The sequence below is a fragment of the Podarcis bocagei genome (assembly GCF_964188305.1).
Source record: "Podarcis bocagei genome assembly, chromosome: 6".
Classification (NCBI taxonomy): Eukaryota; Metazoa; Chordata; class Lepidosauria; order Squamata; family Lacertidae; genus Podarcis; species Podarcis bocagei.
In genome coordinates this window covers 13,469,623-13,485,907 of record NC_138130.1, presented here as the reverse complement: position 1 = coordinate 13,485,907, position 16,285 = coordinate 13,469,623, and the positions used below count along the sequence as shown (strand labels likewise).

Here is a 16,285-nt window from a genome sequence, read left to right as displayed (position 1 = left end):
CACTGGCTAAAGAAAGTGGTTCCCACAGGTGCTTGTGCCTCTTTTCCCAAGTTAGCAAAGGGAATCCTGTGTTCATTCAGCACAATGTATCATGGACAAGATCCATGACCCAACTGCTTCAACTAATCGGTAGAGTTCTGCATGCATAAATCCCAGTCTATTCAGTCAGCACTGGGATACTGTGTTGCCTCGCAAGACGAAATTAATTCGTTCCGCGAGTTTTGTCGTCTTGCGATTTTTTTCGTCTTGCGAAGCACGGTGTCGGGAAAGTTTTGGAAAAGCTTCAAAAATCACCAAAGTCTTTAAAAACCTCAAAAAAGGCTACCACACCACGTTCTATGAGTTGCTCCTCGAAGTCAAGTCGCAACTGTATTAACGGTGTTAAGAAAAAGGAAACAAACTTGCAAGACGTTTCCGTCTTGCGAAGCAAGCCCATAGGGAAAATCGTCTTGCGAAGCAGCTCAAAAAACAAAAAACCCTTTCGTCTAGCGAGTTTTTTGTCTTGCGAGGCATTCGTCTTGCGAGGTACCACTGTACTGTGTTTGCATCAGCATTATTAAGAACTGAGCAAGGGGGATTTTTGAGTGTTCAGTTAGGGACATGCAAGGAAGCCCCATTGTCTTCCTCGACTCCCTTTCCTAACTTAAAAAACCCTTGGAGGAGGATATGGCGGTGGCAAAGGTAGCCATTACCACCAATGCACAAAGCACTATTTCCCCCTACTGCTCTTTTCCTACTAGTCTCAGGAACCCCAACAAGAGTGGATGCTCTCCCACTGAAGGACTAGAGATCCTGAGACTAACAGTATGGTGAAAAAAGATGGCTGTACACCTTTGGGAAGCCTTGCTGCCTCCCCCTTCTCATGTAAGGTTGGGGGTTGTCTTGGTGAAGGGCCATGGCACACCTTCTGGAATCCTCCGAGTAAGACATTACCTCCATAAAGTGTTCTCTCCAAGCCCCATCCCAGTTAGGCAATCCAAAAGGTTATATTAATTGATGGTATTAAAGCCTGCTGAGAAATGTACCAGTAGTGACAGGATCACACACACTCTATTTCCTAATGTAGGTTATCAACTAAGGCGACTGAACTGTTTAGGTTCCATAATGTCCAGATTTTATCCTGGCTAACGGAGTCAACCAGCCTCATTCACCTTAGTTGATGACCTACAGAAATGGTGCATAGTTCAAAGCACCATGGGCCAGGTCTTGGAGATGACCTACATTTGACTCTTGTTTGGGGACTTCCATAGATATAATTATTTTGTTCTTTGAAGAAAAATGAGATATATATGTAAGAAAATTAAATGAGGCCAGTGAGCTGCTTTTGACTTGTCTGAGCAGAACCGGGTTTTGCAGGCCATGATTAAATCTGTTTGCGTGACTCTGACACGGCAGATAACACGGAATGAATATTTGTTTAAAAGAAGAAGCAAGGAGGGGAAGGAGCAGTGAAATTCAGAACAAAAAGTACTTTGGGGCCTGGAGAGGAGAATATCTAAAGAAGAAAGGGTCTAATCTACAAAATGTTACCCTATGCCATTGGAGTGCTACTTGCTTTCAATGCAGCTTTTAGTTGTAACAATACTCTGAGGACCAAACTGTTTCGAAAGGGGAATGTCAGGAAATTACTAAGGAGGCTGTTTCACTAGGAAGCAGAAGGTGAGAGGAGATTAGGGAGACGGAAGACAAGATGGATAGATATCATTAGTACCAAACTGAGGGGGCTATAAAGTAGAAGCAGCTCCGGAGTCTCTAGAGCTTATACACCACATAGAGAACAGACTGTTGAAAGCTTGTGAAACATCCACAATATGAACTCTGCAAGGAATTAACTGATAATGACTATGAAGACAACATTAATATACTCCCTTCATAAAATGCGACTTGTTCTTGTTATCAGAAAAAGCCTAGGTAATGCTCTTGTGTTAATGGCTGCATTGATCGTCTCTGCCAAAGTGGCAAGTAATACCTTCTGGAAGAAGTAACTCTCTTGCTTGGCTCGATCGTTCAATGGGAAATTAATATATATTAGAAAGTGTTAATGTGTAAGTAGCAGCAGGTCCTTACAAGAATGTAATTGGAATTTATAATGATCCTGCTATTGGACCAAATTCAAGGTGATACTGTTCGTATCTAAAGCTTGGGACCTGTTGACTTACCCCATATGTGCCCACTCAATTGCTTCAATCTGCAGAACTCGCACATTTACAAATACCATATAATGTTCATTCTGCACTTGCAAGGAATCAATCTTTTACTGTGGCAGCACCCATGCTCTGGATTCCCTGCCTATTAATATCAGGCAGGTACTTTCATTGTGCTATTTTCAATGACTGCTAGCCTACCCAGACATTTTATTCTGTGATGTTTGCTTGCTTTTACATTCTGTTGATGCTATCTACATTTTGCTAATTTTATTGTGCTTAAAGTTTCTTGATTTTTTTCATGTTCATTTGGTGAATATTTCATGTAAAGTGCAATATGTAGTTTGGTGATTTATATACTGCTTATTTACAGTTGTCTCTAAGCAGCGACAGAGAGCTGAACAAATACAATAGAGATCAAATCAGTTAAAAACTAAATATAATATCAAAAATAGCTGAAATAAAAATGACTTCACTAGGCACCAGATCTACAACAGGGAGGGGGCGAGTTTGATCTTAGCTGGAAGGGAGTTCTGTTAGCTATTTGTGAAAAAATAGGCTCCTTGCACAAGACTTGAATGTAAATCTTTACTTGTCAGGTTGGCAACACTTGAACAATGTGTGTGTGTGTGTGTGTGTGTGTGTGTGTGTGTGTGTGAGAGAGAGAGAGAGAGAGAGAGAATCTATATATGAATACAATGTGTTTCTCTCCCGAGAGAGGGTTTAGTCCCTTTTGTTTTCAAATCTCCTTCATAGCAGTGCATAAATTATAAATCCGTAGCTTGTCTGTCCTTACAAACTCCTCTAGACAGTATCTGCCTGAAGGTCCCACACTCTCACATTCTCAGTCAAAGAATCAACTAACAAAATAACCAGCCAACTGCCACCTTCTTTCCCCAGTACCATTTATTCTTTGTGAAATACATTTGCAATGCAGATGCAATACAAATACAAACAAGTTCCACAACAATTAGTTAAATAAAAAATTAATGCATCATTTATTTATTTTAAGCACACATGTAGAGTTACATCTGATGGGCAGCGCAATCCTAGTACAGTGGTGCCCCGCAAGACGAATGCCTCGCAAGACGGAAAACTCGCTAGACGAAAGAGTTTTCCGTTTTGGAGGTGCTTCGCAAAACGAATTTCCTATGGGCTTGCTTCGCAAGACAACAATGTCTTGCGAGTTCCTGCTGGGTTTTTTTCCTCCCCCCCCCCTTTTCTAAGCCGCTAAGCCGCTTATCAGCTGATCCGATCACCAGATAAGCCGCTAAAAGCCGCTAAAAGCCGCTAAAAGCCGCTAATAGCGCTAATCCGCTAATCCTTCAATGGGCTTGCTTCGCAAGATGAAAAAACCGCTAGACGAAGAGAATCACAGAACGGATTCTTTTTGTCTTGCGAGGCACCACTGTATAGGGAGTCCATGAAATTCATGGTGAGGTAACTTACCTCTGTTCTAGATGCCACTCAGGAGTGAGGCTACTGCTGGCTGAGCCAGCCTGAGCGAGGGAAAATAGCATTTGACTTACACCACCCTTTTTTGCCCATGTAAGTTCTGTTGGTTTGCTGGGTCACAGTTGCGCAGAGGGAGGAAGAGGAGGAAGCCGTCCACCCTGCTCTACCTCATCGCTCCTCTGAAATGCCCCTTTTTCATGACTTTCCTTAGTCTCAGCTGAGGCAGCTTCAGTGAAGAAAGCTGAACTTGGGATGAGGGACTTGGGCAGATATCCAGCTGAGCTGGAATGAAGGACTTCAGCTAGCTGAGCCCAGAGATCTTAACCAGAGATCCACCTGTACCAAACTCCCTTCATCCTGGCAGATCTTGGGTTTAGATTGCTCCTTAAGTCATATGCACAGAAAACAACAAACTAAAGTTAATGCAAGACTTTTAGTAGTTCTTGTGGGGGAAATCCCCCCTGGGGTTTAGGTATGGAGGCTCACACCAAATTCTCAATTAGTCTTTATTCAGTAATGCATTGCCGCATAGTGTCTGAAAGAACCTGCAGAACATTACGGCCCACACCATATAGGCAATATAGGGAATGCATACATTATCTTAGTTGTTACCGCTCTACCCAACCATCTTCTACCATCAGCAGCGGAGCGAGGGGGTGTTGGGGCGGTCTGCCCCAGGGAGGTGACAAAATGCCGGGCAGCACTCACCGAGGGGACCACAGTTCACCCAAGCCACGTGTGTCTCCTGGGAGAGACGTGGTGGCTTTGGTGCATGCAGGCTCTGCTCTGCCCAAACGGTCCGCCCACCGCCTCCCCCTCAGCTATAGGGCGACTGGGTGGGAGGAGGCAGGCAGATTCCTCAGAGACCCCGTGGAACATCCTGCCCTGGCTGGTCCCGCCCCGGGCCCTGCCCCAGCTGCCCAATTGGCTTGCTCCACCACTGCCTACGCCATCACCTCATCACTTCTCGTGCAACCACAGTCCTTGAAAACACATCTATTTTTTACTGTATGTATTTGCATTGCGTGACCTTGGGCAATTTACTCTCTGTCAGACTAACCTTCTTGACAAGGTGATTCTGAGATGCCAGGCAGGTCACCTAGAGGTAGGGGTGTATGAAGTTAGCAAGGCCTGTTCTGACCCACATTCGTCTTGGTCAACACTGTTTTCATTCTGCTGCAGTTTGGCTTCCACTCTAAACTATGCTATCCATCTCATGGTTTGCTGTAGCTGAATTCAACACAATCAAACCATTAGGTTGTCATAGCATAATTCCACAGCATTCATTTCAATGCAAAGGAAAGTTCAGAATAATGTTATGTATCATTTGTAGACTGAGGAAGGGAAAAACAAATAGAGAATACCAATTGTATTACCTAATTTCCATTCCTGAGCACAAACGAATATGCAAATTTCTGCTTCTGTTTCTGCTTGGAATGGAATTTTCGGCATTCCTTTTTGAACTCCTTGAAGGAAGGGAGGTTCTAAATGCAATAGATACAGTGGTACCTCAGGTTACATATGCTTCAGGTTACATACGCTTCAGGTTACAGACTCCGCTAACCCATAAATAGTGCTTCAGGTTAAGAACTTTGCTTCAGGTTTAGAACAGAAATTGTGCGGTGGCGGCATGGTGGTAGCGGGAGGCCCCATTAGCTAAAGTGGTGTTTCAGGTTAAGAACAGTTTCAGGTTAAGTATAGACTTCTGGAACGAATTAAGTACTTAACCTGAGGTACCACTGTAAATATATAATGATGTTAAAAGCCTTCCCACTGAAAGAAAGCAAGGCAGAAATCCTACTGGGCAGACACAGCAGCTCTTTTGATCCTAGACTTAATTTCTTTTCTGCCCTTCCAAATGATTTGAGTGGTTTACAACACTGAACATTGAACCCAATTAAACTCCACAATGAAAACTGATGATGACAGTGGCAAAAGATTGCACACATAGCCAGGCGGCCAAAACTACAAACAAGATTAGTGGTAATCAACTTAATTTGTGAATGGCTTGCAACAGTGTTTACTGTAAAATACTTCCAGAAAGGTAGCAGAGGTGGTCATCTGTGCACTTCAGTTTTATGGCGATCACAATGAATGCTCAGTCTATCTGAGACTTTCCTTATTCCTCCATTACCTTTAATAGGGTCTCTCCCTTGACCTTAATGGATGGGTGAGTTCATAGGGGAAGAAGAACTTTTTAAGCTATGCAGGTTCCAGGCTGTTAAAGAGCTTTTATAAGCTAATAACAGTATCTGAAATGGGACCCTAAAGGACATTGGCAGTCAGTACAAATTGCCACAAAACTGGTTGAATATACACCTGCCTTCTAAGTCCTGCCAGGAGCCGAACTGCGGCACTTCGTATCAACCACAGTTTCCAAACCACCTTCAAGGATAACCCAAGACAGAATGTGTCGCAGTGGTTGTCATTGCATGCCAAAGGATCTGAATAAATCTGCCTCTTTCAGATGACTTTTAAAAGGGATTAGATTCTTTAATGGATTATAATTAAAGTCTGCTAGTCATGATGGCTGGATGTTGGTTCCAGCATGCCTTTGACTAATCTCACCTGTTTATGAGCTCTGGTCAGGCACTGGAGGGAATATTGGACTTTATTGTCTTCTGGGTTGATTCAGAAGATCACTTAGGTTCTCAAAATATTATGTAAGATCCCAAATATGTGGAACCTATTAGGAATTTCACAGTATTTTTGGAGTCACAAGTTAAGCATTGCTGCATTCCCCCCCACATTTACTTGGGAGGAAACCTCATAGAATTTGATGGCATTTACTTCTGAGTAAACATTTGCTGTGTTTTAGTCCCATTACCCTCAACAGAAAAGCTGAGTGTTTCCTTCACTTCACTTCCCACCCATCCCCATGAAAATCAGTTGGACTTCAGTGTTGAATTTTAGTTTTTCCTTTTCATCTCTCTTAAGTGGTTTTAGGCTTAATTCTCCCCACAATTCCTTAAACAGGAACCAAAAAAGTAAGAAACAAACTTTTTGTTGTTAATTTGCCACCTGGCAACAACGATCAACAAATAGAAGAAAATGCATGTTTGCTAAGACAAAATGAAGTAGCAGATTAAAAGTATTTGTCTCCCTTTTTCGCTCTTTAAATTTGTTATTAGCTAATCTTGAAGTACAAGGGAAATGGTAAACTCATTGTTCAAGCTCCAGGAGTAATAAAGAGGAGAAAAACAGGTTGATTCATCCATGGCCATCTCTTGCGGTGCTTATGAGGGTTCATTCACTCGTGGATATTGCTTGTCGAGCTCAATGTCGTTGATTTTCAGTGTAATGTATTTTTGCCTTTTTCATCCATGCTATTTGATAACAAGGGTGTGCGATCTACAGAGGGAGATAAACAAAGTTGTAGGCTACTGTGCTTATCACAAAAAAAATTAGCTGGTGGTGCTATGGTCTAAATCACAGGGCCTAGGACTTGCCGATCAGAAGGTCGGCGGTTCGAGTCCCCATGACGGGGTGAACTCCCGTTGCTCGGTCCCTGCTCCTGTCTGTGGAAATGGCTATTTGGGAAGCTCTATTCTAGGTGAAAGGGATGTGGGTGGCGTTGTGGGTTAAACCACAGAGCCTAGGACTTGCTGATCAGAAGGTCGGCGGTTTGAATACCCGCGACGGGGTGAGCTCCCGTTGCTCGGTCCCTGCTCCTGCCAACCTAGCAGTTCGAAAGCACATCGAAATGCAAGTAGATAAATAGGTACCACTCCGGTGGGAAGGTAAATGGCGTTTCCATGCACTGCTCTGGTTCACCAGAAGCGGCTTAGTCATGCTGGCCACATGACCCGGAAGCTGTACGCCAGGCCCCTCAGCCAATAAAGCGAGATGAGCGCTACAACCCCAGAGTCGGTCACGACTGGACCTAATGGTCAGGGGTCCCTTTACCTTTACCTAGAAGTCTAAGATTGCCACACAATACTTGTTTACCACCAAGGCTAATATGAACACAGAACAGCTCACAGTTACCAGCAGTGCTTTTTTTTTTCTTTAAAAAAATGTTTAGGGGTACTCCTATTAAATGCTCACTTCCGTCTGAGACTCAGGAAACACCGTGACAGGAAACGAGGCTGCCATCGGGGGTAGCAACAGAACTGACGATTCACCGTGCTAGAGAAAAAAACTAAAAAATTTAGTTCGATTCACAAAATGTTTAGGGATATCCGTACCCCTGCGTCCCCCCAGAAAAAAGCACAGGTTACCAGTAATGTTCTGGTTCTCTTGGGCCCCTCCTGACAAACTGTTTCTTGAGCATCCATCATGGTTTTGCTTGTGCAAAGCTTATGTGGGAGTTATACAAGGGGTTATACAATGCCTGCCCTTTACTGAGCATTCTTTCCAGTTCATTTGCACGGAGGTTACATGACAGTGAACATTAATCCTGATTTGCTTGCATGGACGTGGCACATCTTCCCAAATCAGTCATTTATCCCGCGCTTTTTAGCTCACTTCCCCCGTTCCTTTCCTAGATACAAAAACTCTGTTTTGTCGTTGCACCAGAGCAGGTTAATCACTTTAGTCATGAAGCCTGAATTTCCAGTTTGCAACTGAATCCCTCCCGCAAAACGTTGACAGTCTGAAGGTCACCCTTGTTAAACTTTTTGTTGTGAGGAATGGTGAAAGTGGGGAGCAGGGGCAATGTTCTGCATTTTAAAAAGCCAAAACATCACACAAGGCTGCCTTGGGTGGTTTCACCCATATATTTCTTGGGAAAGGGACATGATTCAGTAGGAAAGCCTCTGCTTTGTATACAGAATGTTTCAGGGTCAATCCCCAGCATCTCCAGGCAGGTTTGGGAGAGAATTTCTGTCTGAAATCCTGGAAAGCGGTGGCCTGTCAAACTAGACGATACTGAATTAGATGGGCCAATGGTCTTAAGAAGAAGAGGAGTTTGGATTTGATATCCCGCTTTATCACTACCCGAAGGAGTCTCAAATTGGCTAACATTCTCCTTTCCCTTCCTCCCCCACAACAAACACTCTGTGAGGTGAGTGGGGCTGAGAGACTTCAGAGAAGTGTGACTAGCCCAAGGTCACCCAGCAGCTGCATGTGGAGGAGCAGAGACGCGAACCCGGTTCCCCAGATTACGAGTCTACCGCTCTGAACCACTACACCACACTGGCTCTTATACTCTTAAGCAGTATAATGAATCTTCTTATGTTCCCTTATATCTCTTATGTTCAGGCTTTTATGATCCCATTCCCCCCCCCCCTGCATGTTTATTTTTTTTTATAAGATATTTATAAAGATTTTTTCATACATTACAATAAAAATGGAAAAAGAAAAAGAAAAATGCAAAATAAAAACAGTTAAAAACACATTAATTTTCCGTTTCTTATTTCCTTAAGCTTATTTCCCCGGACCTCCTCATACCTCCCTTTTTTGTTTTCCACTTCAATTTATTAGTTCAGCAAATCCTTACCATTAAGCTTTTACCCATTTATAAACCTTTGTTTCATATTCTCTTAAAGCATTACAGCTAGAAACCACTTAATTTCTATCCAACATCATTCTAACGTTCATTAATTTTACAATATTTCTGTAAGTAATCTTTAAATTTCTTCCAATCTTCTTCCACCGACTCTTCTTCCTGGTCCCGGATTCTGCCAGTCATTTCTGCCAATTCCATATAGTCTATCACCTTCATCTGCCATTCTTCCAGGGTGGGTAGATCTTGTGTCTTCCAATACTTTGCAATGAGAATTCTTGCAGCTGTTGTAGCATACATGAAAAAAGTTCTATCCTTCTTTGGCACCAATTGGCCGACTATGCCCAGGAGAAAGGCCTCTGGTTTCTTCAAGAAGGTATACTTAAATACCTTTTTCAATTCATTATATATCATTTCCCAGAAAGCCTTAATCCTTGGGCACGTCCACCAAAGGTGAAAGAATGTACCTTCAGTTTCTTTACATTTCCAACATTTATTATCGGGCAAATGATAGATTTTTGCAAGCTTGACTGGGGTCATGTACCACCTGTATATCATTTTCATAATATTCTCTCTTAGGGCATTACATGCCGTAAATTGCATACCTGTGGTCCACAACTGTTCCCAGTCAGCAAACATAATATTATGTCCAACGTCTTGTGCCCATTTAATCATAGCAGATTTGACTGTTTCATCCTGAGTATTCCATTTCAACAGCAAGTTATACATTCTTGACAAGTTCTTAGTTTTGTCCCCCCCCCCCCGCATGTTTAGTGGGGAAACTTTAGCTGCTTGGAGATGCTGCTTGATTTTCTTCTGACTTTTTCACCTTTTGATGCTTTGCGTGACTTCAGCTCCTAGAGTTTCTTTCTCCTCTCTATGGCCCACCTTTCCTCTATCTCCTGTAGATCAATTTAGCCAATTATCTCAGTTGGATAAGCTCAGTTGGTTAGAGCATGGTGCCAATCATGCCAAGGTCACAGGCCTGATCCCCATATGGGACAGCTGCATATTCCTGCTTTACAGGGGTCTGGCCTTGATGATCCACAGAAGAAGAAGAAGAAGAAGAAGAAGAAGAAGAAGAAGAAGAAGAAGAGTAGGAGTAGGAGTAGTTTGGATTTGATATTCCGCTTTATCACTACCCGAAGGAGTCTCAAAGCGGCTAACATTCTCCTTTCCCTTCCACCCCCACAACAAACACCCTGTGAGGTGAGTGGGGCTGAGAGACTTCAGAGAAGTGTGACTAGCCCAAGGTCACCCAGCAGCTGCATGTGGAGGAGCGGAGACGCGAACCCGGTTCACCAGGTTACGAGACTACCGCTCTTAACCACTACACCACACTGGCTCCCTTCCAGCTCTACAATGATTCTAAGATCTTGTTCTCTCCTCTATTTTGCCTCAGTTTGAATAAGGGTGGACAAATCTGTCAATTTCAATTTAACTTGGTTTCTTATTGTTCTCAAACTCAAGTTCAGTTGACCTCCTCAGCTTGCAGATTTTGAAAATAACAAGTCCTTGTGAAAATCTGCAGCACGGGGACTGGAAGAACCATGGAGACCGTGTTGAACTATGCTGACATGTCACATTGGTAAGCGCACCACAATTTTTTGCCATCAGAGGACGAACACCATTAGTCCCTCCAGCATGCTGCTCACATCCTGTCTGTGGCACATCAACATTGCTCCAGGCCACATCTTTCTCTTTGCTCCTCCTTTCCTATCAATCATGAGCACATTGGCACAAAGGCAAGTGAGATCCAAACTAGATGTGACATTAATTTTGCGAATCCTATTAACATGCATGTTTTTTGTGGTGTTGTTTTTTTAAAATGCAAATGGCAGCTCAAGGCTTTGTTGTTGTTAAAATATTACCCTTCCTTGGCCCAATCCTGATGCTGCTTGCCCCTAGTGGCTATTTACATAGTAATAATAAAAAACAAAGAACCACACACATTAATTTGATTTATGCAACAGACTTTGTGTCTACTTTTGCCCAAAGGCAGAAAGGTCTAAGGTGATTGCATTGTGGCAAGAAAGTACTGTATCGAGGGCCTTGAAAATATACCTCAAAGTGCTACTGCTTACTGAACATGAAAGAAAAGCAAGTGAAACTGGTACTACTGTCTGTTTTTTCATGTCTATAATTCTATCTAATATTTCATGGGCCTTCAAAGGCTTGACTTCAATGGTCCCAAAGTAACAGTAGCATCCTTTGGTCAAAGTCTGTTGATACCCTGGAGCCACAGGGGCTCTTGAACTGTAAGGACTGTGTCATGTTCTATTTTCTTCCTCAAGCACATTGGCTAAAATGGTACTCAAATGAACTGTTTCATTCATGTCAAGCTCAAGACTGATTTAAGCAGGAAGGAGCTCTTTCTCTTTTCATTGCCTTGAGTTCTCAAAGGCTTCAAGAGCACTAAGAGAGGACAGCATAGACAGTACATCTCATAAGATAGGTCGTGGGCAATGAAGCTAGTTTTTTTTTAAAAAAAAATTGGTTTGATTTTAGACTATGGCTGGAATCCTAACCCACTTACCTGAAAGTAAACCCCATTAGACCAAGTAGGGCATATTTCTCAATAGATATGGTTACAATCAGGGCTTTTTTATCTAGAACTCAGCAGAATTCAGTTCCAGCACCTCCCAGGGAGACGCCATTGCCATTATAAGAAAACAAGCGAGGTGTTCATGGTGAGTTCCGGCATCTCTTTTTCTAGAATAATAGCACTGCTTTAAAAATGCTGTGTAAATTTCATGTAGGCTGCAATCCCAGAGGCGTTTACTTTGGAGTAGGTCTCATCGAGCTCAGTGGGATGTATTTTTGAGTGGACATGTACAAGATTCCGAGCGAGCTCTCTTTCCTCTCCTGGTGTGTGTGCCATCGCCGCTGCAACTCCAAGATGGGCAAGTTTGTGAAACCAGGGAAAGTCATCCTCGTCCTCGCTGGGCATTGCTCTGGACACAAAGTTGTTATTGTTAAGAATATTGATTATGGCACCTCTGACCACCCCTACAGCCACGCTCTGGTGGCTGGCTTTGATTGCTACCCATGCAAAGTGATGGCCAGCATGGGCAAGAAGAAGATTGCCAAACATTCCAAGTCCTTTGTGAAGGTCTCCAATTACAATGACATGATGCCTACCAGGTACTCTGTTGATATTCCCCTTGACAAGACTGTTGTCAACAAGGGTGTCTTTAGACGTAAAGCCCGGCGAGAGGCCAAAGTGAATTTGAGGAGAGATACAAGACAGGCAAGAACAAGTGGTTTTTTTCCAGAAGCTCTGATTCTGAGTGGCATGCATTTGCACCTATAAATATTATTGTAAAGCGCCCCCCCAAAAAAGATTGCACTGTTCCCATTGAAATCATGACTAGCTTGTTTTCAATTTGACTCATATTCAACTAACTGAAATGGTACAGCCATGGAGCACATTGGATGCATTTATTATATTCCTTTGGTTTGTCAACTGTCAGAAAATTCTCTAGAGGGTTCAGTAATCCCTCACATTGATAACTCTTTGGCAGGGCAGGACGGGGGAACAATAACTGGTCATCCACCTTCGCAGGATACATTGCCTGGTTACTTCAGTCTCTTTGTATCTCTGCATGTAGTCATTTGTATGCAACTTGCTCTCAGCTGTGGCCTATTTGTTTCATGGACTCCTAGTGTATCCTGTGGTTCTGTCGGGTGGCTGCCAGCATCTCCCATGGCCAGTTGTCCAGGAACATACAAAGAAAAGGAAATGTTTCTTACCGTCTGCTTTTTATTCAGTATTTACAGAGGGAGGCTATAGTATCCAGCCTCTTGGATAATGGGTGTTGTTCCAAGTGAATCTCCACCCCCATATCTCCCATTTCCTCATTTGTCATATCTATGGGTGCTGCTACGTCCCCTCTGCTTTTGAGGTCTTTGCTTTCCTACTTTCAAGGCTCGCCGGGTTCTGGGAGAGGTGGGGTCTGGAATGCTTTCTAAAGACACTGTGTCCGTCAGCTGTTGCCTCCTTGGTGCTTCCTCTCCCTCCTCCTTCTCTGCCATTATTTCCCAACTTTCCCAGCTCATCTGCCTCTGAGGTGTGACCTTCCCTCAAACCCCTGTTGTAATTCTGAACGGTCTCCTTCTTCTCTGGTAGGGTCAGGCTGGGAAGGCGGTCTCCACCATTCGTCCTCTGCCTAGTCCCTGACAGGTGTCTCACTTGATCTGGGCCATGCTAGCATAGCTGCACCAATGTTTCCTTTATTGTGAAATATTGCATAAACGACTGTATATTCATATTCATTATAGTTGCAATAGCCCACATCTCCATGTGCATATGGGTCCAAATGAACACAGAAAGTGGAACATGACCAGAACCTGGCCTCTCATTGCAGCACTGAGTGGCTCTCTCCTCACATACTACCTGTACACTGTTGCTGAAATTACTGAAAGTGAGAAAATGTTGGTAACATACTAACTGTAGAATCAGAGGCATCAAAATATCAGTTTCTGGGTGACAGCAGGAGAAGATTTGCCCTCATCCACTCCTGCTGTAGGCACCTATTTAGTCACTGTGGCTTTTTGTATGTTCTTATAAACGTAATGAATTCTGCAAGAGACCTAAGGGAAAGTTTTTCAGGCACCGCAAATTACAGCCATAGCTAAAAACATGAAGCTCATTCATAAATTTAGTGCTCATTAATAAAGCTGGTATTACTGTGTTGTCAATTTAAAAAGAAATACAGCAAGTTGACCAATTTCTAGTGGCAACCATATTTTTTAGTAAACAAATTTCTATTTTCTGTATTGTGACTTAACTGTCGTATGTTTGCAGATTTGTTGCATTCATCTAAATGACTGGGAATTGCTTGCAAATAGTGCTAACCCCTATATATCCATTAATTTATTCATTGCTACTGGTGATTGCATTATGTTAGACAAAACAGAGTCATTTAGCACTCTGGAGAGTTAAACCATGCCTAATTTAAATGGTTTTATACATTTCCCCCCATACCAGAAACAGGATGAAATTAATGTCCTATGGTTGTCTAGGTGTTGACTTTTTTCCCTAAGATGAAAACAACTAAGAGTCTTCTACTGCCCTTTAGGTAGCTGAAACTGGAGGTGTTAATTGCTTGCCCAGTGAAGAAAATGCTGAGATTTTAACTCTGCCTTAAATCTTAATTGTGACCTTTATTCTCCAGACCAACATCTTTTATTTCAAAGAGAAGCAGACAAAAATAAGTGTGGGATTGGAATTCCTTATACACCCTTTATCTCTGTTATAGCACTCAGCTTCTATTCGTTGTCATTTCTTTCTCAACATCTATTTTTGCCACACACCCTTTCATGATTTTGCATTTTCATTGATCTTGGTCTGCTCTAAATAGCAGACATAAAGTGCAGCGTCATTCAGCTTAAGAAGACCTGAGTAGAAAACACATTCATGCCCTTTTTTCACACCTTCCATTGACTGCCTAACACTAACACTAATCCAGAGATGTATAGAGGTGGTTCAGTATATGCTAGTGTGAGTCTTTCCTTGGTGGACAACAGAAAATGTTAGCTGATATCTTGATCAAGATAGCAAACTTTTTATAAATGAATGGAAATGGTTTATTGAATATTTACAAATAGCTTGTACACAGATAAGAACATTGGCAAGATTATTGTAATAACCTGCAGTTTTATTCAAGTATATATTTAAAGTAGGTGAATAAATGAGCAAATTAAGTTAATTTGGATATGCAGAAGATATTAAAAATAAATTTAAGAAACCGCAGAAAGAGGAGGAAGGAAGTCAAGTTTTGAAATTTTAGAATGATTATAAAATTATTGAAATGTATAAAACTGAAAATCATAAATAAAATAACAGATCAAATCCAAAAAAGGAAAAGAGAAAATGTTAGTTTTTGGTCATTTATCAGTCTGGGACAGTAGCAAAAATTCTGTCAAGTGAAGACACATCGGCTCTTCAAGCATCGGCTCTTCAAGGTGTAAATTGTGGTAAATACCTTACAATTAAGATCTAAGATCAATTAAGATTACATTTTTGTAGACCAATAACAAGCGAAGGATACTTTTGGGAAATTAGGCTTAGCGTCTGTTCATTGATAATGCGGTGTTCCTTACATATCCAGGATGTGGCTTAATTTGCATTGATTTTTAGATTGGACATTTTGTGTGTGTGTGTGGTCAATTTCATGTTTCCTAGTTATACACTATTATGCACTAAGTTTCTCTTATGCGCTGTATATAGGATATATTCTGATATTTGCAACCTAGCTTGATTATTTGTCTGGAATCAACCTTCTTTTACTTATGAGACTGTAGCTGAAAGTAAACAAGAGAACGTTCTAAGCGACGAAGCCTGAAGAACACACAACAGATATAGGGTGTTGCAGTCACAGGGGAGGCACTTTATAGAGTATATATATAGAGTGTCATTTGAATATTTCATTTGTATTTTTTAGGGCAGGTCAACATTCAGCTTGTACCATATGGTTCAGCACAAAAACCTTCCCTTTTTTTTGAAATCAGCTATTTTCTGACTTGCCTCCCTTTGCTGTACCCTCTGTAAAATCAAATTAGCTGCTGGATAAATAGCTCCATCTGATTCATTCAAGTTCCAGAATCACTAAAGCCTAAGAATCTTAAGGATCACCTGTTCAAATGGCCTCTCGTTATTAGGCTACAAACTATGCTAAGAAAGAGCAAAGCTGCAGTCAGGGCTTTTTTTCCAACCGAAACTCAGTTCCGGCACCTCTCAGGTGGGTGCCATTGCCATTACAAGAGAACGAGTGAGGTGTTTATGGTGGATTCTGACACCTCTTTTTCTAGAAAAATAGCACTGGCTGCAGTGCACATTTCCAAATGCACTGCTGATGATTCCTATTCTCTGAATGCTGCTTCGTTGTTTTCCTCCCATCAAATGAGTCAGCAATGTTCAAATTTTCTAGCTTAACGCAAGAAGGGCTTTCACTCTTGCTAGAAGCTCGGCCTTGCTCTCACCGGTTCTGGAAGGCTCTTATAAAAGAGTTCCGTACGCACAGAGACTTTGCGCCTGCCCATTAGGGGAAATCGGAAGCCCCGAACATATATTTTTTAGATGTCCTTTTTATGTTGAGATTCCTAGAGACACCACTGATCCTTTGCTGAAGAGGCTCGCTGGTCTTTCAGACAAGTCTAAACTAAATTCTCTCCTCTTAGGCAAAGATCACAAGAGAACCTGGCTGGTAGCCAGATTCTGTGCCCAGATTTGTAGGCA

At 42.2% G+C, this 16,285-nt stretch overlaps 1 protein-coding gene and 1 pseudogene across 3 annotated transcripts in view; both read left to right on the top strand.

The window, feature by feature from the left end:
* The window catches only part of GPC6 (glypican 6), an 809,956-nt gene that overhangs the window by 133,496 nt on the left and 660,175 nt on the right, over positions 1–16,285 (top strand). The window lies entirely within an intron of this gene.
* LOC308588516 (large ribosomal subunit protein eL27 pseudogene) lies at positions 11,925–12,407 on the top strand (annotated as a pseudogene). Its single transcript has one exon. The product of its transcript is annotated as a large ribosomal subunit protein eL27 pseudogene (transcript).